Source organism: Bacillus rossius, chromosome 3, assembly GCF_032445375.1.
Source record: "Bacillus rossius redtenbacheri isolate Brsri chromosome 3, Brsri_v3, whole genome shotgun sequence".
Lineage (NCBI taxonomy): Eukaryota > Metazoa > Arthropoda > Insecta > Phasmatodea > Bacillidae > Bacillus > Bacillus rossius.
Window position 1 is genome coordinate 111,107,158 of NC_086332.1, and position 27,339 is coordinate 111,134,496.

At 37.0% G+C, this 27,339-nt stretch overlaps 1 protein-coding gene across 2 annotated transcripts in view; it reads right to left on the minus strand.

The window, feature by feature from the left end:
• Positions 1 to 27,339, minus strand: part of LOC134531133 (protein turtle) — a 423,117-nt gene that overhangs the window by 288,572 nt on the left and 107,206 nt on the right. The gene's annotated exons all lie outside the window — the stretch shown is intronic.

A 27,339-nucleotide genomic window follows, 5' to 3' on the forward strand; every position in this document is an offset into this window, starting at 1 on the left:
ATTATGGAAAAATAGTGAGAGTGAATTTTTATGATGCGGGCGCAGTATATAAAAAAAATGACAGGCTGAAAACAGGCTACATACAAATTATACATAAGTGAAGTTATGTTATAATTCTTTAGGAACGTTGTGAAAAAATAATGACTAAAATTTATAAGATGCGCGCGTAGCATGCAACGAATAATTGATAAGATGAAAAAAGACTACATACAAATAAAAAATGTTTGCTTATAATTATATATATATTACTGAATTACATTAAATACTGGTTCATATTATTAAAAACGTTTATTTATTGTGAATATTAGTGATAGAAATTTTGTTAATAAATTTTAAAGAGTATTTTCAAGTGTATTTATATAAATGAAGTTATCTTCTGTAAGTATTATATATTTCCATTATAAATTGTTTAATTATTAGTTAAATTCAGTGGTTACTTATTTTCATTAATAATTAAAATATCTCGATTATTTACCTAGATGTAATAATAATTTTATATGCGGATTTATATTAATAATTATACTCTGTTTTTATTTTTTTTTTTAATTTTGATTAAATTTAAAATTTACCAACCGTATTTACAGCATCACTCCAATCCTTTCTATTATTATATTTGTTTTAATTATGTGCATGCCAAATTAAAGTTAGTTTATATTATTTTTTATTCGGAGCGTAAACGCCATGAAACATGGAATATGCGTACTCATAAGGGCAGTGGTGGACCCACGAGTAGGATCAGAGGTGAAATAAAGTAACATAGCAGTCACTCACTCACTGAATAATCATACACAGTAAAAAAGAATAAACATTCACAATATCGATTTCTTTAATTATCAATTAAAATTTATATTTAAATAATTAATTTTATACACGTGTTTATATAAATCTTACATACAGTTAAGCTCATCACTGACTGACTCTGTAACGCCAAAGACATATGTATACCTTGAAGACAAGCGTATCATGAAGCACAAATATTAGCCTACTCCATTGAGAGTTATTTAAAATACAAAATATAAGTGTAATAGAGTAATATTTGAAATACATCTACATAAGTAGAACCTGCCGTATTTATTAAATTAATGGGCGATTTAGGCACCTTACGCAATGCTATGCGTATAATGACTAAAAAGAAAATGTAGCTCTAAACGAAAAACTGTGAAAATGTTTCCCTTTATTGGAAATCTAAATCTGCGTATCTGAGAATCATTTGATGATATTTAGAACTTTGAACTCATGCCTTTTTCGAAATTTTTGTCTTTTATGTATTGTTACGAACGTGAGCAAGGCCGGGACACGTGCAGGTGCAGAGCTGGCTGGCGACTGCCACAACATGATATGCGCCGCGCGCGCCTGGAAGATAACAAGGATTGTTGCTTACCCCCCCCCCCCCCTCCTTCCCCTCACTCCCCGCGCGCCGCCCTGCCTTTGACACGTAACTGAAACCTGACAGCTGCGGAGTTACGCGAGCACCCGACACGTGTTTCGAGAGATTTCTGCCGTCGGGTCGGCGCGGAATGACGCGACTGGCCCCGGCCGCACTCGCGAGTTCTGGAAATTGCGGCTGATAGATAAAACGAGGACGGCGGCCTCGAGAGAGTCAGACTGAGTTGAGTCAGAGTTCAGGCGGGAGCTTTCCCACGGCGGAGTTTCCGGGGCAATAGTGCCGCAGGTGCGGCAGAGTGGCGAAGTCTTTGGACGAAGGTTCCAGGGCAGTGCGTTCAGTTCCGGGCGATAGTGTCGCGGGTGCGGCGGAGTCCCGAGCGAAGTTCCGAGTGAGGCGTCGAGCGGATTCTCGGCGAAGGCAAGTGCGTCGGCGGGGGCGGAGTGCGGCGACGGAGGACCACGAGGGGTGCTGCGGCGAGAGTTTCGCCATAAGTGCGGTTCAGTGAGGTGTGCGGTGTGTGAAAACGAGTGACTGAGGAAGCAACATTTTTAAGTGCAATTGATTATTTGCCATTTTTGATTATTTGTAAGTGACATAAGTAGTGGCAATAAATAAAACTGTGTGTGTGATAAAAAAAATTTAATTGGGCTATCCTTCACGAACCCGCAGTAAATCGTAACAGTATGTATATGTTTGTATGCCCCACAATTGTTTTGCAGATTTGTTTTTTTTTTGTATTATATTCTTATTTTGTGGTCACTTAATTTCTTGCTGCTAAATTTTTCGGTAAATAGCACAGATGTACTTTATATACATAATTTTTTTCAAATATTTTTTTTATAATTTCATATATATCAGAAATAATTTTAATTTGCACCATATGAAAATTAATTTAATTTTTAATAAACATTTAGAGTATATTAAACTAGTGTTTGTTATATGCATACTTAATCAACGGGCACCTTAGGTGCCTTACAAACTCCTAGTTATTGATAGCAGCCTTAAAATAAAGTCGGATAGTTTAACGTGGCGAAACTTAAACCTAACAAATTTAGGCGAAGAACCTTTCATATCGTCATGTAACTACTAATGCGCGACGCAAAAGATACGACGCGAAAACAAAATATCGCGCCAATGTGAATATTCGGTTTTCACCCGCGTGACAAGCAAACATTAATAACAATAAAAAAAACGTTTTCTTGCCATTACGTAAGTAATGTAATATACGACAACAGTCAGCTTTCAGGCTTTTGTTAAATCCACATGTTTGAGAGAGAAATGTTTAGTGTAAATTTAATATTCAGTTGGAAAAACAATGTTCGTGAACATATTTCAGATCTCGCACAGATTAATTTAGCAAACAAAACATTGACAATAAACGAATAATAATTGTATTAACAACTTACCAGTCCAACCATCTTTCGAAAACAAAGTTCTGGCGCTCTTTACAGCAACGTCGCGCCCGCGACACGATAGACATAGACATGTGCAAGGACCCCGGGGGCAGGGGTGCCCGGCTCCCTCTGGTGTCAAGAAGCCCCTCATTAAGGTGGCCCGCTTGCGCTTGCAAAATCGTGACTGTGAAACGGGCTTGATAAACGTAAACGCCAAAAATATATTTTATGGAAAACGTTCTGTACATTTTTAAAACTTCTGCTTATTGCATGCATACAGGCAAAAATATGGACAGTATATACAACAGACAAAAACACTATCCAGAGATGACTTGTGTAGGTTAAAGCCCACGCGCACTACTCTTGCTTATCCTCCCCCCCCCCCCCCCCCTTCCCTCAATCCCGCGAATTTCCGCAACCCCCTTGCGAATCCTACAGATTTGCGCCTCTGGAAATTTTCCGTGACATAACTAGGCAGGAAGTCTACATCAGAAAGGGATGTTATGTTGCTCAGAGTGATAGCCTGCAGATGTGCTGTGCAAATTATAGATGGATTAACATATGTGTATATGTTTTAGAGTTGAGCCAGAGTGGTTTATTAACCACAAATCACAAGCAGAGTTAACAAACTTTATCAGAGGCCCGAAAACACCGAACATTAGGGTGGAAAAGATAGCATAACGACGCCATTTTCCTCACAAAAATCTAGAGCATGGTTATTGAGGGGGAGGAGATTGGGATTTAGTTTTGTACACTTAAAATTTGCATCAAAATAATGAGTGAAGTCCAGGAAGTTTTCTTCTTTGATCCAACCAGATGGATTTGCTGTTCCTTGACAACCTGATGGACCATCCCTTATGAAATGCTGTTTAAAATTAATACATGGGAAAACAAAGAAAGGGGTAGGCTATTTCCAGTAGCTGACATTGCTATTGCCAGTGTAACCAATGACCGGCTTTCTGCTGTTCTGAGAAGGGCTAAACTGTTGTCATATCTGTTTCGTCCACACTAGAAATCTTATAGGGATGAAAATTAAATCGGCTTAACAATGATGGAAGGTTGCTGAAAAACATTTCGACGTTATGCTTGTTGAAACCTGTTGCCCATGACGGACTAGTGGCTTAAGGACTTCGAATGGATATGTTTTTGTGTCTTGTTAGATATGCAGTGAACCCGTCTAGCTCTTCCATTTCATTTCCACATCAAGTCAGGAATTGTTTTGTTTGGTGCCTATACGCTAGTTTTCTGACTTCCTTAGGTGAGATACCAAAATAAATATTACCGTGTTTTTCTTCTTTTTTCAGATAATCCTCCAACAAGTTTTCTTTATCGCTAGAGACCACCTGACATGGTCTCTTATAACCAAACGTAGGTAAATATGGTTACTGTAACGTTAGAATTTTAACACTTACTTTGTGACAGTACTAAGCTAGAGTTCTGTAATTTGTCATACAACTTGACAGCTTGCCTAATGGAAATCGGGTGATTGTTATGTTTAACAGCTTTAGCAGCTCTTAATAATACATCAGGTGGGGGATTGCCTATCTGTCTTCTGATCAGTCCGAACAATCTATAAGAATAAAGGCAAATATTTATGTATGTCTTGTAGCAAATAAAACTTAATATAAGTATTAATTGGCTAAGACTCAACAATTGCACCTTACTGTTTTGTAAGTTGATAAAAAGTACACACAATATTGTTGTTTACTTGAATGGTTTATTGTTTTCTTATGATTTCAAAGGAGCCCCTTATGTAAGTCGTTGGCCATTATCATGAGACACTTTATGAAAGTCAGTAGAATGTTTATTCCTAACACATTATTCTAACAAAGCAAATATTTTTGTTCAAATTAACAACAGAGCACCATAATTAATTTATTTTGCAACACTTTCTAAAGTTTTTCAAGTGTGCAGTGATTCTGAAAATTATTTTAAATCAAAACGTTTATAGAACATTAAATGTTTTTAAATTTTTTAACTTATATCAAGGAAAGTGGACAGTGACTGATTAAGTAGACAGAACATTTTTACTCGCACTTATCGTGTAAGCAAGCATGGCTATTCTGAAGAAAGAAAAGCTGTGTTCAGCATGTAATCATAAATTATTGTATTTTTTTATTAAAATTCTTTTACTAAGTTAATCATTTTACCCGAATTTTACGTTCATATTTACGGATTTCAATGTGGCACCCATAACGTCAAAATATCAAAATGGTGGCCATTATATAGTCCTAATGTTCGAGGTAATGACCGCGGCTTAGGATGGCTTGTTTTAAATTGCATTAAGTCACTTTCACGAATTGTCTAGTCAATAGCATTTTTTTTTATGACTAAAACGAACAATTTTCCTTTTGAAAGAGAATTTTCCCCTCGAAAATAGAATTTTTTAAAGATTTTTGGCGGAATGTTTGTCTTAAAAACTGGAAATTTAGGCAAATTTCTCAATTTTGGGCAAAGTTTGAGTAGATTTTTTTTTAATTTCGGAAAATTTTGAAATTAAAAGGTCAAGGTCATCCAAGATGGCCGTCATGACGTCACAATCCAAGATAGCGGAGACTGCCACCGACACCACTCACCGGCACCAGCTGCTGGACATACATTTATATACTACTACGAATAATTGTTTTAAACACGTTTATTGATGACAAAACGCTATCTTACTAGCAACAAAACGCTATTTTTTTTTACGGTAATACAATATACTTAATACCAGTGAATTTTCGCAACACCATTTTTCAAGCTTTTTGTCACAATGCGACTTTTTTTTGTGTAAACGGTGTAAGGCATGAACACAGAATAAGTGTATCTCTCCTCTGTAAACGATATATTGTTTGCTACGGAAAGTTATTGAAAAACGTTTCATCCTCAGGGTTCCAGCTAAGGGTTTTGTGCGTGTGGCATGTGTTACAAACTTAACATGCATATTTCTATTAAGTATGGCATGCAACAGAAAGAGTGCGTGGTTTTAGTTTAGGAATGAAAATTTTGGAAGTTTGGCACACTAAAATGTTTAAAATTTCGCATTCCACTGCATGTTTCACGTAAATGTGTAACCTTAGGTGACGTTTTAAGTCATGTTAGAAAAAATATCATCTTAATGATATACGTTTGGATTGTTAAGAATCAATTATCTAAGCTGATAGCAAACTCCGCAGAATTCACAGGGGTAGAAGTCTAAAGTCACGAATTATGAGAAAAATATATACATAAAAAATTGCGCTCTTTTTAATTTTAATAAATATCAGTTTTTTTATTCTGTAGATGCAGCATTGTGTCATTAAAATAAATATATTACCTGCACTTAAAATGAATGGTATGTTAACTTAGGGACATTTAAAACCATGTAAAACATTTTGACAGTACGTTAGAATAGGTTATTAACTACATTTAAAATACCGTAAAAAAAATATTTGAACTGTTTGTTGGTGGAGTTTTGTGGGATAATCAAAGAATTATAGATGTAGAAGATACCATTTTCAGAATTTTTTTTTTCCGTGGAATAGTCTCCACTCTAGGAAATTACTTCTACGCCAAAATTCTCAAAACTATTTAGGGCCGTAGCCCTGACTTTGTCATGCAATTGGTCCATTTAGACACTAGATTTTTGATTCCAAGCATGTTAGTTAGCTTTTCAAGGATGGATACCACAACAGTTTATTGTTGATTAAATTATTCTTAAAATCCCTTATGTGTAAAATCTAATAATAATGACCATATCTACTTCATTCAATACAAATTTAACAATTTTGTGTAAAGTTGACATTTTTTTATACCACGCATATACATAGGTAGTATAACCGTGCACCTAGATATTAGAATATTCCCTTTGCCGAACTTTCCCATGACAAAATCACCTTAATTCCTTACCTGTAGTAGAATAAACTTGCATCCAGGTTAATGTTTAACAATCTTTATAATTATAGCATATTGTGGTGAACAAAATTATAGCATTTATATTCAAGGTGCATAATTTTTGTAAGCATTATGTTAGCTACATTCTAAATAATGTAAACCGGTTTCAACTTATCAACTGAGGAAAAACAAATCTTACAAACATAAAGATACAGCGACACATCTTGAAATGCTTGGAAAATGTAAAAATTCTAATAAACGCGGTAGAACTTAAAATAAACGTTATATAGTATTCAAAGTTTCGATGTTATTTTCCACTATCTCTACATATTGTTAAATACCAGTTATTGAAATTTTTAAACTTGGCTTTTAAGGTTGAGTGACATGGAACTGTATACAAATATAATATTAATAAAATGTATCAAAATTATGTGGGTGTTTGAGAGGCTATCTATGTATATGCATGACATAAAAAGCAAAATAGAGATGATCTAGAAAAGTTTTTTTTTTTTTTTTTTTTTTTTTTTTTTTTTTAAAAAGTCTATGTAGACCTTTCTTTGGAGGTCCGTTTTGGACGTACGTTTAACACGTGTGAATACACGGATTGAACCGTCGTATCAGATTTGGTGAGACGTAAAGTTTTGGTTTTGGGAGATATATCTACGTCAATAATAATTAGTGATGAAACGGATAGCTGTTGAGCCGGATACCGGCCGCCGGATATTCGGCCGAACATTGCCGGTTGACGCATCGTAACCAGCGAGCTCGCGTAGGTGGCACATGAACGATCGGGTGGACTCGGGTGAATTCGGGTCTTTACGTTCGTGAGCGAAGTTAAGAAGTGTTTCACTGCCTTGAATTGATTGCAAACACGACCATTTGATGCTATTAATGAATCTTCTATTGTATTTTAAAGTAAAAATATTTTTTAATGAAATTCTAAACATATTTAGCCTCGAAAAATGACATCGGTGAAGAAAAGATCGCCTTTATGGAAATATTTTGGTATAAACAGTGACGATTAAAAGTTTTCTGTTTGATTTTTATGCAATAGTAGTATGTAAATGGACATACTAAAACAGGCGCCGGCGCGTGGATTGTGATTGTCGGTCCGCCATCTTGGTTTGTGACGTCACGGCGGCCATTTTTGACTCAAAAATTCCTCAAAATTCCTCAATAAATGACTCAAAATTTCCCGTTTTCGAGGGAAAATTCCCGTTTTCCAGGGAAAAATTCCCGTTTCGAGGGAAAATTAGGACTTCAAAAAACCACAAAATCATTTTGCCTTAGAAAAAACACAAATTCCTGATATAGGCTTAACCATCCATGTCTACAGCCTCAGATAAGCCTCTTTTAGGATTATGACGTCACCGTTGCAGTTTCCATTACGCCCGCCATCTTGAAAATCCGCAATTTTTATGTTAGAAAATCGGGGAAAATTTTAAAAATCATTAAAAAAATTATTTGATCGAATTAAATATAAATCTTAAAAACCACTGTTGCAGTTATCGTTACGGTCGCCATCTTGGATTATATAAATGTTGCATATTTCGTTACACCCGCCATCTTGGTTGAGTACCATGTCATTCTTACACTTTATGTTACGACCACCATATTGAATCCTATTAATGTTGCAATTATCGTTATGGTCGCCATCTTGAAATTTAGACGCCATCTTGGAAATCCGTAATTTTTATGTTAGAAAATCGGGAAAAATACCAAAATTCATCAAAAAATTAACTTAATAGAATTCTGATTGATTATATCGATTCCTGTCCTTGGTTCGAAACCGGTGAGGGCAAAAAATTAAAAAAACATCAGATCCTTCCTCCACAGAAGCCACCTACAGACTGACCTACCACCACCAATAACAAGGTATTTACCATCAGCTGGTATGACGTCATGTCCGCCATCTTGTCTTCGTACGCAGAAGACCACCATCTTGTTGTAGTCTGCTAGAGTGTGCTGGCGACATGTTAGTATAATGTTCTGTTCACCATACCTTTAACCTCGACTGTTGGCATTAAACTTTGTCATTGACCTTGAACCTTGACCTTGATCTTTGACTTTGACCTTGATGAACATCATGGATCCGTCATTGTATGTTCAGTACATGCTACCAGGAGCTACCACATGCTAGCTGTCATTGCCATCATCATGTTTTCGTCTGCTGGAGGACACCATCTTGTGTGTACTCGTCTTACCATCATGCTAGTTTTATTATAACCTGCTACAGTGCAGTAATCATTTATTACTGAGGTGCCCGCCATCTTGAAATTTGGCCGCCATCTTGAAATCATGTAATTATTTAGCTAGAAATGCGGGGAAAATTCCAAAAGTCACCGAAAAAATCAATTATTAGTTTTCAAATTGAATCAATGGATTCCTGTCCACTGTTCGATTCCTGACCACTGACAGTTGTAACTAAATATTAAATAAATTTTAGATTCTGTTTTCCATTACCTATCACAGAGTTTATTAATCATTCGCTCTACGAAAATCAACTCAAGTCAATATTCCTCACCAACGAATTAATACAGTACCGCTATGCATTACATGAAAGTCTAATTTTTCAATAATCTGAATAACCTATAAGCCGTTCATGTACAAAGCCACACATATAATTCAATTGTCTTCAGTCCATGAGACCGAGTCATGTCATTATCAGACGTATAGGCTAGAAATTTCAGGACCGCATGACCTTCGTCGTTATCTAATTATATTCAATTAATCCATCGTGACATTTTTTATACATACTAAAGGACTAAGTGAGCTTTAAAAATATTTTAGTAACACCAAGAGGTTTTAAACTAGTAAATATTCATTCACTACATTTTGTACTACGCGCAATCAACAAAAGGGAAGCACCGACAACGTAAAGGCAGCACCGACATCGAAAAGGCAGCACCGCCAACAAAAAGGCAACTCATTTGGAAGCACCGACAAGTAAAAGGCAGCACCACCATCGAAAAGGCAACTCAATTGGAAGCACCGACAACGAAAAGGTAGCAACGCCAACGAAAAGGCAGCTCATTTATCATTGGCTCCAATAGTCATTGGCTCCAATATTCATTGACTACAATATTCATTGGCTCCAATATTCATTGGCTCCAATATTCATTGGCTCCAATATTGATTGGCTCCAATATTCATTGGCTCCAATATTCATTGGCTCCAATATTGATTGGCTCCAATATTCATTGGCTCCATTATTCATGGGCTCCAATATCAATTGGCTCCAATTGCTCCAAATGCTCTAACAGGCTCCAAAAGGCTCCAACAGTCTTTTGGTTCCTATAGCAATTGGCTCCAATATTCATTGGCTCCTATATTTATTGGCTCCAAAATTCATTGGCTCCAATATTCATTGGCTTCAATATTCATTGGCTCCAATATTCATTGTCTCCAATATTCATTGGCTCCAATATTCATGGGCTCCAATATCAATTGGCTCCAATTGCTCCAAATGCTCCAACCGGCTCCAAAAGGCTCCATCAGTCTTTTGGCTCCTATAGTCATTGGCTCCAATATTCATTGACTCCAATGTTCATTCGCTCCAATATTCATTGGCTCCAAAATTCATTGGCTCTAATATTCATTGGCTCCATCAGTTATTGACAACATCAGTCTTTTAGTTCCAAAAGTCTTTTCAAAAGACTTTATCATTCTTTTGGCTCCTACAGTCTGTTGGTACCTATAGTCATTGGCTCCAATAGTCATTGGCTCCAGTAGTCATTGGCTCCAATAGTCATTGGCTCCAATAGTCATTGGCTCCAATAGTCATTGGCTCCAATAGTCATTGGCTCCAATAGTCATTGGCTCCAATAGTCATTGGCTCCAATAGTCATTGGCTCCAATAGTCATTGGCTCCAATAGTCATTGGCTACAATATTCGTTGACTCCAATATTTATTGCCTCCAATATTCATTGGCTCCATTATTCATCGGCTCCAATATTCATCGGCTCCAATATTCATCGGCTCCAATATTCATCGGCTCCAATATTCATTGGCTCCATCAGTCATTGACACCAACAGTCATTGACACCAACAGTCTTTTGGTTACAAAAGTCTTTTGGCTCCAAATATATTTTGCCTAGAATTCTTCGAGTCTAAGAGACTATGAGACCACATGACTACGAGTCTAAAATGATCTAGCTGGTTACGATTTATACATGACTTGCGAGGCTACAGAGCTACGAAGCTTCTAAAACACAATTTTACGTGACTGCGAGGATACAGGACTACAAGTCTGCATGAGTACTTGACTACGAAGCTACTCGTCTACAAGGCTCCAGTTGACGCATCTGTCTTCGAAGGAATTTTCTCTTTTTCTCCAACTGCTCCATCAGCATTATGTTATAATATTACAAGGGTGCTTGCTTACGTAGCTTCAAGTCTACGAGACTACGACCCATGTGGTTACGAGTCTATGCGATTGCGAGTCTTCAAGGTTACGTGATCGCGAAACTATAGGACTACGAAGCTTCAAGTCTACGAGGCTACTTGGATACGTAGCTACAATTCTACGAGGTCCCAAGACATATTGTCTACGCGACTACGAGCCATGTGGTTACGAGACTACGTGACTACAGAGCTACGAATCCTCTAGAAAACTAATTTACGTGACTGCGAGGATAGAGGTCTACAAGTCTGCATGAGTACTTTTCTACGAAGCTACTCGTCTACAAGGCTCCAATTGACGCATCTATCTTTGTCGGAATTTTCTCTTTTGCTCCAACTGCTCCACCAGCATTATGTTATAAGATTACAAGGCTACTTGCTTAGGTAGCTTCAAGTCTGCGAGACTGCAATGCATTATGACTACGAGACTACGACCCATGAGGTTACGAGACTATGCGATAACAAGTCTTCAAGGTTACGCGATCGCGAGACTATAGGACTACGAAGCTTCCAGAACGCATGGTTACGAGACTGCATGACTAATTGGCCGCGTGGCTTCGAATCTTCATTCCTCTAACTGACTACAATAGCACTATTCAATGGTGAGAGTTAATTTATCTTATGCAAAGGTACTTGCTGCAAGTAGTTCCGCTTTTCAATATCAGATGACTTTACGTGTTGCTTGCAGGTAAATAATATTTATTTATTTTATGCAGGATGCGGGATGCTCACTATCGATCGCATAAGAAGGATAGCTACGATACTGTCCAAGGAGAAGGAAGTTCGTCCTTCCTGCTAGTGCTTCTCAGATTTCTCAGGGTCGCCATCTTGGATTGCGACATCACGGCGGTCATCTTGGACGAGTGTGACCTTGAACTTTGACCGAAACCGCAGGAATGATCGCAAGCACACGGATTAACCATCAAAATATTAACAAGAATAATCGGGAGCACACGTAGAAAACCACCATAATATTGACAAAAATAATCAGAAGCACACGGAAAAAAACGACACAAGTTTTCTTTTATGTCATAAAATTTCAGGGAAAAAAATATTTAAAAATAAAAATAAATTAATAAAAAATTAAAAATAAAATAAAAAATTACATAAATATATTCTGCGAGCTTGTGAACTTCTCATTGTTGAACAAAGATAGAGTTCTAGTACAAGCCAGAATTTTATGTAATTTTTTATTTTTTTTTATTTTTTTATTAATTTATTTTTATTTTTAAATATTCTTTCCCTGAAATTTTATGACATAAAAGAAAACTTGTGTCGTTTTTTTCCGTGTGCTTCTGATTATTTTTGTCAATATTATGGTGGTTTTCTACGTGTGCTCCCGATTATTCTTGTTAATATTTTGATGGTTAATCCGTGTGCTTGCGATCATTCCTGCGGTTTCGGTCAAAGTTCAAGATCACACTCGTCCAAGATGACCGCCGTGATGACGCAATCCAAGATGGTGACCCTGAGAAATCTGAGAAGCACTAGCAGGAAGGACGAACTTCCTTCTCCTTGGAGACTATCGTAGCTATCCTTCTTATGCGATCGATAGTGAGCATCCCGCATCCTGCATAAAATAAATAAATATTATTTACCTGCAAGCAACACGTAAAGTCATCTGATATTGAAAAGCGTAACTACTTGCAGCAAGTACCTTTGCATAAGATAAATTTACTCTCACCACTGAATAGTGCTATTGTAGTCAGTTAGAGACATGAAGATTCGAAGCCACGCGGCCAATTAGTCATGCAGTCTCGTTACCATGCGTTCTGGAAGCTTCGTAGTCCTATAGTCTCGCGATCGCGTAACCTTGAAGACTTGTTATCGCATAGTCTCGTAACCTCATAGGTCGTAGTCTCGTAGTCATGATGCATTGGAGTCTCTCAGACTTGAAGCTACCTAAGCAAGTAGCCTTGTAATCTTATAACATAATGCTGGTGGAGCAGTTGGAGCAAAAGAGAAAATTCCGACAAAGACAGATGCGTCAATTGGAGCCTTGTAGACGAGTAGCTTCGTAGAAAAGTACTCATGCAGACTTGTGGACCTCTATCCTCGCAGTCACGTAAATTAGTTTTCTAGAGGATTCGTAGCTCTGTAGCCTCGCAGTCTCGTATACTTGAAGATACGTAGTCACGTAGTCTCGTAACCACATGGCTCGTAGTCGCGTAGACAATATGTCTTGGGACCTCGTAGAATTGTAGCTATGTATCCAAGTAGCCTCGTAGACTTGAAGCTTCGTAGTCCTATAGTTTCAGAATCACGTAACCTTGAAGACTCGCAATCGCATAGACTCGTAACCACATGGGTCGTAGTCTCGTAGACTTGAAGCTACGTAAGCAAGCACCCTTGTAATCTTAAAACATAATGCTGATGGAGCAGTTGGAGCAAAAGAGAAAATTCCTTCGAAGACAGATGCGTCAACTGGAGCCTTGTAGACGAGTAACTTCGTAGTCAAGTACTCATGCAGACTTGTAGTCCTGTATCCTCGCAGTCACGTAAACATGTGTACTAGAAGCTTCGTAGCTCTGTAGCCTCGCAAGTCATGTATAACTCGTAACCAGCTAGATCATTTTAGACTCGTAGTCATGTGGTCTCATAGTCTCTTAGACCCGATGAATTCTAGGCAAAATATATTTGGAGCCAAAAGACTTTTGGAACCAAAAGACTGTTGGTGTCAATGACTGAAAAGCCAATGAATATTGGAGCCGATGAATATTGGAGCCGATGAATATTGGAGACGATGAATATTGGAACCGATGAATAATGGAGCCAATGAATATTGGAGGCAATAAATATTGTAGCCAATGACTATTGGAGCCAATGACTATTGGAGCCAATGACTATAGGAGCCAAAAGACTGTTGGAGCCAAAAGACTGACGTCTTTTGGAGCCTGTTGGAGCATTTTGAGCAATTGAAGCCAATTAATAATGAAGCCAATGAATATTGGAACCAATGAATATTGGAACCAATGAATATTGGAGCGAATGAATATTGGAGCCAATGACTATTGAAGCCAATAACTATTGGAGCCAATGACTATTGGAGCCAATGACTATTGGAGCCAATGACTATTGGACCCAATGACTATTGGAGCCAATGACTATAGGAACCAACAGAATGTTGGAGCCAAAAGACTGATGGAGTCTTTTGAAAAGACATTTGGAACCAAAAGACTGATGTTGTCAATAACTGATGGAGCCAATGAATATTGGAGCCAATGAATTTTGGAGTCGATGACTATTGGAGTCAATGAATATTGGAGCCAATGAATATCGGAGCCAATGAATATTGGAGCCAATGAACATTGGAGTCAATAAATATTGGAGTCAATGACTATAGGAGCCAAAAGACTGATGGAGCCTGTTGGAGCCTGTTACAGCATTTGGAGCAATTGGAGCCAATTGATATTGGAGCCCATGAATATTGTAGCCAATGAATATTGGAGCCCATGAATATTGTAGCCAATGAATATTGGAGCCATAGAATATTGGAGCCAATGAATATTGTAGCCAATGAATATTGGAGTCAATGAATATTGGAGTCAATGAATATTGAAGCCAATGAATATTGGAGCCAATAAATATTGGAGCGAATGAATATTGGAGCCAATTGGTGCCAAAGAAAATTGGAGCCAATAAATATTGGAACCAATGAATTTTGGAGCCAATGTATTTTGGAGCCAATAAATATTGGTGCCAATGAATATTGGAGCCAATGAATTTTGGAGCCAATAAATATTGGAGCCAATGAATATTGGAGCCAATGGCTATAGGAACCAAAAGACTGTTGGAGCCTTTTGGAGCATTTGGAGCAATTGGAGCCAATTGATATTGGAGCCCATGAATATTGGAGCTAATGAATATTGGAGCCAATGAATATTGGAGCCAATGAATATTGGAGCCAATGAATATTGGAGCCAATGAATATTGGAGCCAATTAATATTGGAGCCAATGAATATTGTAGTCAATGAATATTGGAGCCAATGACTATTGGAGCCAATGATAAATGAGCTGCCTTTTCGTTGGCGTTGCTACCTTTTCGTTGTCGGTGCTTCCAATTGAGTTGCCTTTTCGATGGTGGTGCTGCCTTTTACTTGTCGGTGCTTCCAAATGAGCTGCCTTTTTGTTGGCGGTGCTGCCTTTTCGATGTCGGTGCTGCCTTTACGTTGTCGGTGCTTCCCTTTTGTTGATTGCGCGTAGTACAAAATGTAGTGATTGAATATTTACTAGTTTAAAACCTCTTGGTGTTACTAAAATATTTTTAAAGGTCACTTAGTCCTTTAGTATGTATAAAAAATGTCACGATGGATTAATTGAATATAATTAGATAACGACGAAGGTCATGCGGTCCTGAAATTTCTAGCCTATACGTCTGATAATGACATGACTCGGTCTCATGGACTGAAGACAATTGAATTATATGTGTGGCTTTGTACATGAACGGCTTATAGGTTATTCAGATTATTGAAAAATTAGACTTTCATGTAATGCATAGCGGTACTGTATTAATTCGTTGGTGAGGAATATTGACTTGAGTTGATTTTCGTAGAGCGAATGATTAATAAACTCTGTGATAGGTAATGGAAAACAGAATCTAAAATTTATTTAATATTTAGTTACAACTGTCAGTGGTCAGGAATCGAACAGTGGACAGGAATCCATTGATTCAATTTGAAAACTAATAATTGATTTTTTCGGTGACTTTTGGAATTTTCCCCGCATTTCTAGCTAAATAATTACATGATTTCAAGATGGCGGCCAAATTTCAAGATGGCGGGCACCTCAGTAATAAATGATTACTGCACTGTAGCAGGTTATAATAAAACTAGCATGATGGTAAGACGAGTACACACAAGATAGTGTCCTCCAGCAGACGAAAACATGATGATGGCAATGACAGCTAGCATGTGGTAGCTCCTGGTAGCATGTACTGAACATACAATGACGGATCCATGATGTTCATCAAGGTCAAAGTCAAAGATCAAGGTCAAGGTTCAAGGTCAATGACAAAGTTTAATGCCAACAGTCGAGGTTAAAGGTATGGTGAACAGAACATTATACTAACATGTCGCCAGCACACTCTAGCAGACTACAACAAGATGGTGGTCTTCTGCGTACGAAGACAAGATGGCGGACATGACGTCATACCAGCTGATGGTAAATACCTTGTTATTGGTGGTGGTAGGTCAGTCTGTAGGTGGCTTCTGTGGAGGAAGGATCTGATGTTTTTTTAATTTTTTGCCCTCACCGGTTTCGAACCAAGGACAGGAATCGATATAATCAATCAGAATTCTATTAAGTTAATTTTTTGATGAATTTTGGTATTTTTCCCGATTTTCTAACATAACAATTACGGATTTCCAAGATGGCGTCTAAATTTCAAGATGGCGACCATAACGATAATTGCAACATTAATAGGATTCAATATGGTGGTCGTAACATAAAGTGTAAGAATGACATGGTACTCAACCAAGATGGCGGGTGTAACGAAATATGCAACATTTATATAATCCAAGATGGCGACCGTAACGATAACTGCAACAGTGGTTTTTAAGATTTATATTTAATTCGATCAAATAATTTTTTTAATGATTTTTAAAATTTTCCCCGATTTTCTAACATAAAAATTGCGGATTTTCAAGATGGCGGGCGTAACGGAAACTGCAACGGTGACGTCATAATCCTAAAAGAGGCTTATCTGAGGCTGTAGACATGGATGGTTAAGCCTATATCAGGAATTTGTGTTCTTTCTAAGGCAAAATGATTTTGTGGTTTTTTGAAGTCCTAATTTTCCCTCGAAACGGGAATTTTTCCCTCGAAAACAGGAATTTTCCCTCGAAAACGGGATATTTTGAGTCATTTTGAATCATTTTTGAGGAATTTTGAGGAATTTTTGAGTCAAAAATGGCCGCCGTGACGTCACAAACCAAGATGGCGGACCGACAATCACTATCCACGCGCCGGCGCCTGTTTTAGTATGCCCATTTACATACTACTTGCAATGTTAAAATTTCTCGTAGTGGTGAAGGAAGAAAAGCCGGTATGTACCAAACAAAATGAGTTTAATTTTTTCTTTTGTTTTTCATTACTTCATGACAGGTACATACATGATATGAAACTTGCGTTAACCCAAGATTTAAAACAAGCTAAATACTTGGGGGTTGTTGAAGCTGAAAAAGCTCGCCAGTGAAATTGATTTTTATCTGAAGTCAGTGCGAATTGATCGCGATCGTGACCATTAAATTTGGTGGTCAGCTAATACTACTCAATACCCGAACTTAACAAAGTTGGCAAGAATTTATATTTTAGCACCCTGCAGCAGTGTATAGAGCGAAATACGATTTTCTGAAGCTGGCTTTGTCTATGAAGACAAGCAAAACCGTTTGTTACCTTTTAATGGAGAGAAATTGGTATTAATTCACCGTAATTTGCCCTTAGTGCATTGCGAGTACCATTTTTTTTTGTTGTAAAATGAAAATATGGTGATTATATTTGTTATGTGGATTAAATAAAGTACCTAAATTTTATATTTCGTATTTTTTTTAAATCCGATATCCGGCCGATACTCGCTTATTATCCGGTATTCGGCCGGATAGGCCGGATACCGGATAGTTACCGGATATCCGTTTCATCACTAGTAATAACACAGTTACAGCCAACTTCTTAGATCCAGGGTAAATGTTCTAATTTTTTCACGAATATTTCGCCTATTTTTCATGCTTAACGTATAGTTGCCCTATCGAAATGAATGAGCTCTATAATTTGATGAGATGTAAATTGCGATTTATCGTAGTATAATCTGTTATAAGTAAAAATGTATTTATAAAATATATTTTGTTTTTTTTTTACCCAAAAAAATTTTTTTCGTTACCTACAATCATCGAAATAAGCATATTTTAGGAAGTTGGAAGTGCGAATTTAATGACTCCGTATGTCCTATAAAGGTATAAATAAATAAATAATTGTTTTAATAAATATGTTAAACACACAAAACATGTATTTTCCCACAAAATATACAGCTAGAGACGCCATATGAGGTTTTTGGGGGCTAATCCCTCAACGAGCGAAAGCGCGTTGTACATATTTATATCATCGCTGGCTCTCAGATTTTTTGCCTGACTCCTAAACTTCGGAGGTTTTGTAGAGGCCTTTATTATAAGTTTATAAAAAAAAGTGAAAAGTTAGGGGTATCGAAAAACCCCAGTGACCAGACACCTCAGAAATGGCGAAACGCGAATCAGTATTTCAGCTTATTTATGCTCTTTTAGAGAAATCGTAAGCACGGAATTTCACACGATAAAAAGTTTCCTCACACCTCTTCCCCGCATGATTACATATAGTTTAAATGTGCTTCATTCGATAGAGTACAGCGAACTGATATCGGTAGTTAAAAGTAAGACTATGTGAATTGTTAATAAAAAACATTATTTATAATACAGATTATCATCAAACCATAAAATCTAGGCTACCATTTCTTTAAAAACTAATAGATTAGGTTTATTTATCCGTAATCTGTTTCATAATATGGTATGCTCGTTTTGTTTGAGTAAAAATGTTGTTGAAATAAGTAAAATAATTATATCTTTTGAACCAAAATTTTTTTGAATGTAGAAATCAAAACCAACGTATTTTCAAGAAAAATATATTTATGACGGAATGAATACAGTGTTTTGTATAATATTAACCAAGAAACATGACTAGACGTGACAGCATTTATGATCGTTTAAAAACCACCAAACAACACGACGGGCTATGAAATTTGGTCATAAGTTTTCGGTGATTATGCGCCATTTCTAGTAAAAGGGTGATTGACTAGCAACATAAAATTTATAAATCAAAACCCATTTAATTTAACTTGAGACACTGATTTTAAATAGTATGTGTAGTGAAACTAAACTTAAGAGCATGCAAATTTATGACAAGCAGTGTTTTAAATATGTATTTTTTTTAATCAACCCAATTTATATTTATTTACATTTATCCTGCATTCTATGTGGAAACATTTCATAACTCTTAGAGGGAATCAAGTTTCCTTGCGTCGAGTATGAACATCTCTATATATTGAGCAATTAGTTATCCAAGCAACTTAAACTATCAAACATAAAAAAAATATCTCACATGCAACATTTGGCCGAATCCCTGAGACTTGAGAAATTATAGCTCCACTTTAATACTTAAATTATCAATTTTAAAATTTTAATATGCTATTTTAAAATTAATATTAAAATTTTTAATGATATAAAACACTTAGATATTTTTTTTTATTTAATGTGTACCTGGTTCCTGGACTGAAAGCAGCAAAGGTTTATGGTATGTACAACATTTTCCATGAGTTTATGATGTCACAGTAAGTACACCGGACTGGGAAACTCGGTACAAATCGAGTAAAACTGTTGCCTAGTGACTGTAGGTGACTGGTGCTGTAATATCCACATTGACTGTTTCTGTACATGTTGTTATCACGGCTGCAGCACAGGAGCCACGTGGTTGTGAGGTTGGAACCACTCGCCTCTCGCCAGGCGATCCCAGATGGGTCTACCCAGCATTCTTCGCAAGTGGGTAACGTGGCGGACGTTGCCGTGAGTTAGCGGGGGTGCTGGTTTCGTCACCGGTCACCGTGTCTAGAGACCAGCCAATGCGAGGCTAGTCGAAGGAGAAGGGTCGGAGAACAAAGACTCGGATGAATGAACGGGAGCGGAAGCGGGGAAGCAGGGTGAAGACAAGCGGGGAAGCAGGGTGAAGACGGGCGGGACGCAGACCTGCCTCGCCCTCCCCCCTTTTCCCACCGCCGCGCCGGAAGTGAGGGCTTGCAGGGCTTCTCCACATCCGCCTCGCTCCACTTGAAGGCACGCGCAGCAACTCCGGCTTCCAGGAAGGGGTGACCATGAAGAAATACTTTCCAGTGTGGGAGTGATCACATTGAAAATACTTACACCATGTCATTTGGTGCTACGTTTGCCTATCCAAAAATTTTCTTGGAAGGAAAGAGTACAATTTAGCCTCTTCGAAATTCTTATGTGTCTTAACAAATGTCGTCAAATTTTACGAACGACTAACTTTTCTTTGGGTAAAAAAAAGTCTATTGGTATGATTGGGCCCCTAGAAATTCAACTCCTTTCTTTTTTGGATACGTCGGTGTTCCTTGATAACAAATTTGAATTGCCTCCACCTGATGGAAATCGACGCCACTGCACCATCTTACAAGCCTGCGCGGAAATGATCGGGAGTTGACTGTGTCGTGAGGCCAAGAATTTTCATTATTAATGTAACACAACTATATTATGGTTTGGCTGCAAAGATGAAACACATTCCTTGACTTATGATTAATATGATGGCGTAGAATCGCAAAGCAAATTTCTTTATGTTTCAGGACTAAACAAAAGTATTAGAATTTTCATTGTGCCGTTTTATCACATTTATTGACCACCAATAATATCAGAGTATATCAAAAATGTAATTAGTCGGGCTATAATAGTACGAATGAATATTTTTCTGATATTTTTAAATACCATACAACGTTTATAATATATGTGGCGCAAAACTTAACAATAAATATATGCACAACTAATAAACTGAATCATGTACTCGTTTGTTATTTGAATGCATTATTTATATAATCTTTTAAGTGGATATGACAGACACTTGTGGACCAGTTTAAGCATGTAGTACTCTTTATCGGCAAGAGTAAATGGTTTAGAATATGACTTGTTTCGTACAAATTTTCTGTTGGTTTTTGCAACTCGGTGCTTAATTATGTTGAAGTAATAGACGCTAAATATTAAACACGCAAGTAATTATTCACAACTTTAGGTGGCGAGGCACTTCCTGCATCAAGAATGTCTGATAGCATTAGCCTGCCACAACAGGCCTGTCGAGCCGATAAGAGGCACTCAGGCTGCAGTCATGACTCGCCCCTGAGTGTCACAGCAGGCTCGACGATGCCCGACTTCGTGTCGCCAGGATGCGCTCAGGGAACAGCCAGCTCACACAGCTTAACTGCGTGGTAATACTTGAGTAGTTATATGAGGAAATAAAAAAAAAATAGGATTCGTTTAATACATTTATTTAAAGTCAAAAAACATTCATATAAATTACATACTGATATTAAAAATAGCATTTAATTTTACAAATAAACTTCATACAGAAATTATATTTATTCTACAGATAGTATCTCCGACATTCTCTTTAAAATCTTTTGCATTCATTGCGTACAACCGGGTGAACATCCACAGTAGAAGGCGAACTATGCAGGGTTGTTGGATCGATGCTTGTATGTTTTAGCAATCTTGCGAGGACTTTTTCTTTCTGGTACACTTTTCGTGTGTTAGAAGTTTTTCTTTCGTGGTTTGTATACCTACTTCAATCGTAGTTATACAGTTTGTTGCAGGCTTGTAAAACTGGATAGTAGCACACTCGAACGAATGAAGAGGAAGTTTTTCTTGAGAACTCAGTTACTCGATCAATAGAACTCTGAAGTAATGTTTCCTCGCTCATATAATAAACAGCACACTATCCGTAAATTTGACAAATGACAATATTTTGACAATGTTCGTATAAAGTTAAGTCATCGGAAATCAAAGTATGAAATAGCTTGTCACACGTCTCGTCTCCGTGTAGCTTTTTAAATCACTGCCACTCCCATAAGAGCAGTTTATTTGTGATAAAGCTTGGATCACACTGACGTACGAATTAGCAGGATGAAACGTCTGCATGCTTCCTGGAGGAAAATTTATTCCAAACTAATGTATCGTTGTAGTCAGTTAACCATTTAAAAATGATGATCCCACCTAATTACAATTCACACGAAACATATTTATCGCTAAAATATTCATCGAATTAATAGATTCGTGAACTTTCCCCGACTCATATACTCTAGGCTCAAAAACGAATAAAGATCACATGCTACTGTCGCCTTTAAAATCTATATCACAACTGCTAACTAGTATACTTTTCATGGTATTTATATTCCCTATAAGAATTGTTTAATTCGGCAATAAAATATATTTTTTTAATATTTCTCAACACCACCAAATTCGTAACAGCCAATCAGTATTTTTATCTCTTTGGTGTCTTTTTCGCCAGGCTGCCTGTATCTGAAAACATTTGTTTCGTCAACATTAACCATAGAATTAAAAGTTTGTAAATCTGTAAGAGCAACTGGCTAGTTTCCTCTTAACTATTAGTGGGGGAAAAAAATTATAGAACTTAAATCGCTGCTCGCACCTGATGATATTGATGTAATACTCATGTTTATAACTGCTAATTAATATATAAATTAGTATGTCGTAGTTTATATACTTTTTATATGAGAAAATTTTTATCTAGACAGAATATACACGTTTGTGTTGAACTTCACAAGCACCACAGCTTATTGGAAAATAAGTGCGTCGCCGTTGTCGAATTGTGCTCAGACTGATCAGTGTTTCAAGCTGTCCGAAGTGCCACAGCTCGTTAGGAAATAAAGTGCATGTTTTGTGTGCGTCAGAACTGAGTAATACGTGCCCAAACTGGGGGGAAAGTGCCAGGTGTAAACATTCTGTGTCAACACACTGACGACCAATGGCTTAAACATCAGTCAACTGACTTCCTGCGGAAATAAGCTGGCGGCTACCAGAAGATTTCGTGACTATTTTGACAGAAATATTAAACATAGTTTTCCGCAATTCTGAGAGTTAAAATTTTGGTCTCTGTTGTTATTGTATGAAATTTTAACACCGTTTAAATAATTTGAGAGTTCTCCTGGTGGTTAAATACCCGAAACTATCATACTTAATTGCATTTTTACCTCGTTTCACATATGCTGTCCAATGAGTACCCATGTTACTTATACTGCCTAATTAATTAAAGATTCGCTAAGATTAGGTTTTTAGTAAGACATCTCTCCTAAAAACACCTTTAAAGTACTTGACTTTTAGTTTGTGCATATTTTTATTAATTCTGTGTTTGATAGTGTCCTAATAGTTATTGAATTTATTATTTATTGTTTTTTCACTGTCTGTTATGTTTATTTTTGCGGCCCCTTTCACCTGATATGGATGTAGAAACAGGCCTTTTTCGTTCTTGAACTTAAAGCCAATGCCTCTATCTTCTCTGTGTGACACCTGGCTTCTTTCAAGTTTTTTTATTGTTCTTTGCCGAATTAATTGCTCTAACTACACCACTTCTGCACCAACCAATCCTGCTAATGCAGCAATAGCAGAGAGAAGTGGAAGGAAACCTTTGTTTCTTAGTAGTTTTCTTGACTTTTAGTTTTCTCTACAGGGTTCTTACAGGAACTTACAATTAACTTTCAATGACTTTTCAAGGACTGTACAATAATTTTTCAAGGACCACAGTAAAAATAAATTATATTAGCTACATCAAATTTTTACTTAAGTAAGTCAAATTAAGTTTAGTTTCGCAACATTTCTATTTCTGCTTTTGTATTTTTAGTATGTTAAGTATGTTTTTCTACTAAATTTAATCCCTACCTAAAAACCTACGTAACATTCACACAATACCTTAGTGATTTTTATATTCTTCTAACTTCTCACATAACTGTCTGTTTACTTCAGCAAGGGATGCAGATTTTTCTTTGGCTGTTCTTCGAAGGCTGTTGGACTTTGACACCATGGTTAAACTACCGGTTGCTTCCGCCTGTTCAGAGAACCTATCAGCTGATTTTGTGAGTTCACAAATATCTGCTTCGATTCTTTGTTTCTTGGTCTTGAGTTCATCTATTTCATCTGTGATATTTTTTCGTTTTAACTTCTGCTGTTCTGTTTCTTTCTTGCGCCTTTTCTCTTCCAAAAAGCTTTGCCATTTTTGGCGTGCGCTTGCTGCTGAAGCTATCAGATCATTTGTAATGTTTACATTTGAGACACCACCAACAGATGTAACATGCTGACAAATGATTCTCTGCGAAATTACTGTACGGTCATGCATGTTTTCTACTTCAATTTGCCTGTTAACTGAGAAACCTCTCTCAACAGAGGCTTGTCCATGTGACAAAATCAGCAGCATTTTCATCACACACCATAATCCTACATAGTTGGAACTAGAGTTTGCACTACCAAATAACAATGAATCCAAACGGTCAGCTTCAGGTTTGAAATTTCGAAACTGTGATGACGAACCAAACTCCAGAATAAAATCTTTGTAAGCTGAAAGTAATGCATCGCAGTCTGTTTCTTCAACTCGCCCTGCATCTACCAAAATTTTCAATACTAATGAAAACCGGGTAGTGCAAATTTTTTGGTCATTCATTTCTCTAGGGTCCAAACAACTGAGGTTCCTAACAACAGAATATTGTAAAGGACACTTGTTCAACAACTTTTTCACAATTTCCAAGAGAAAATCACGACATTCCATTCGTAACTGTATAATGTCACGATCCTTGCTTACATTCTTGTGAACCAAATCTTTTACTCTATTTTCTGCAGCAAATCCTAAATAGACTTTGGTTGCTGGCAAATGGTTTTCTTTCTTGGCAACTTCAACTCTGACAAGTTTGCCACAAGAATTTGCATTCTTCATAATATCATCTTTGATAAAACTTTCCATTAGGCTTCGCAGCAATTTCAACATATCTTTCCCTAAAAATGGCAGAACTGGCTTATCAGTTTGATATGCTATCAAAAATGGTTCCACTTCTTTGGCAATTGACTGAAATACTAGCAGTTTTACAGGCGTGAGTGGGTCAGCTGCCGCTTCTTTGATGGCCATGAAAGATTTGGTGTTGGGGTTGGGAACATTTTTGTCTGTTACAGACTTTACATACTTGAGCATATGAGGCCACATTTCAATAGCACGAGCTGCAACTATCGAATTCTCTATCCACCTAACAGCACAAAATTTTAAAGGAAAAAGAGTACTACTGGTCACATTCACATAATCTTCCCTCCAAGCTGGAGAGTCCTTAAAAAGATAATACATACTTGACAAAATTCTCTCCACATCCCAGGTAGATGAAACTGATCCATACTTAAATGCACCATGAAGTATGTGTAACCCACAACTGCCAGTTTGTATCACTGTTTTATTTGTGTCTTTCTTCAGTTGATCACAAACCATGTCGTAAAATTTCCAATTGACATTTGGACCATCCATGGAGAGCTGCAGTAAAGGCATGCTGGGAAGAAAAATTTCAGAACTGAGTTTTTCATACGAACTAAACATGTCTTCTGCAGTTGCATGTCCCAAGAAACTAGAGTGCATATAGCATGAGACGACTTTGTCGGTATCCCAATATCTAATATGGTAATCCAATTGCTTCTGATGAAGTTTTCGGTTAACACTCTCGTCAAAAAGCAGAACATACGAATCTTCCTTTCGAATTTTTTCCATGAGTAAGGACCTAAAATAAGGTGCTATCCCAAAACAACACATATAGGCACACTTTGTTTCTCCCAACGAAAAGCCTTTGGCAACACTGCTATCAGGAAACATTTGTCTGAACAAGGGCCCAATATCCTCACAGGACTTGTATGAAAAATGGTTACTGCATACTTTAAGGGCCCACAGAATTTCTGCTTTTAAAGTGTCCTGGCCAGTAATAAAAGAACTAATCAGGCCTACCTGCTGATCTTGAGAATTCTGGATATCTGGTTTCACGACTGCTAAACTTGTAGATTGGCCATCTTGTGAAGGCTGTTTACCACCGAGATATACTTGTATTCCAAGTTTTGGCTTCTCACTTGCCAGAGCGACATGTTTCTTCCCACCCATATGACTCGTTAACGCCGATACACCCATGTTACTGATATCGAAAACACTACTACATAAAACACATTTGGCTTTATTTCTGTCAGTCGTTTTTTGTAGCCATTTACTGAATTTTGGGTTACGTAACCACAAATCGTTAAAAGTACAGTTTCCAGGCATTTTGAGAAAAAATGTTAACAGTATCTCTCAAGTTGCATAGGTACATAAAAACACCAAAAGCACTATCAAACACGTTGAAGGAAAATAATAAGAGAAAGTGTGAAAAAATGTAGTTTTTACATACGACAGCCGCAAAAATTAAATCAAAATGCAAACAAATAGGCTATTTTATGCAAATATCAAAGCCGGCAAAAAAATCTTTTCGCAACTCGTAGGAAGTATAAACTAAAAACGAAGTCGGAACTGATATTAAAACATTTCTAGAAATAACACTTTTCCCTTTCCAATCACTCCGACAATGCCATACAATTACAGAAGCATGTAAATCCGGAAAAAGTACAAAGCAAAACCACCATCTTGCATCTAACTTCTTTTGTTTGTACCACATTTACCATACTATACCATATTTATCCTGCATATTTTAAAAATCGATACCACAACTACCACGCGATACCACATTTACTCTTGTGTACCAAACTATATCCAATAACACAGTTACGCAAAGCATTATTACGCACCATAACCGATAAATGTCGTTGCCATAGAACACGAGAAATTCCCAAATCCATTTTTTTTTTTACGAAAATTCACTCGGTTATCGTCTGTTCACGTCAAGCAAATTATATTCTAGAAATAAGAAACAAATTATGGTTTTGTATTCCTAAGCTAGGATTTTAACGATGGGAAACTAACTGGAATATTATGTTACCTGAAAATTCAAGGACTTTCCAAGGACTGGATTGAATTCAAGGACTTTTCAAGACCTTTTAAGGACATGGTAAAAGTTCCAGGACATTCCAGGACCGTACGAACCCTGTCTCTAAGTCCCATACCTAGTTTCACTTTTGTATTAATGATTTTTGAAATGGAAATGAAGCCAATTTTTCACCTATTTTAGTACCTCTTACCTTCTACAAATTTTCTGCTGCCTGCGATAGGATTTTGTCTGCCTCGTGCCTGTATTTTATATCGGTACTTTTACTATAAAACCATCTAGTTTGTTTATGCCTTTATCTCCCCGCTTATACTAGTCTCTTAGCTAATTTCGTACCTGGTCCACAAAATTTATATCCGGGAATATGTTATTCCGATATTAAATTGGTGATCAAACAATTTACTTGTCCACGATCAAATTTGGACTTCTCTCGCAAATTGCAGGAACTAACAGAGGAGGAAACATATAATTAGAACTCCTCATACGACTAAGTAGCTCAGTTTCAAACTGAACATTGAAGTAATGACATCGATAAGTTACTTGAATCAAAATTCCGTGCTTGTGTAAATACTGTAGGAAAAGTTTTAGTTTAAAACAGAATGCTTCTCGTCAAGGAAAAAAAAAAAGTTTTTAAAGACTTATTCCTACCGATTGTTTCATCGTCTTAAATGTCGACGCGAATTCAAGGGAGTTGGTAACATGCCAAGACATGGCATTACTTGC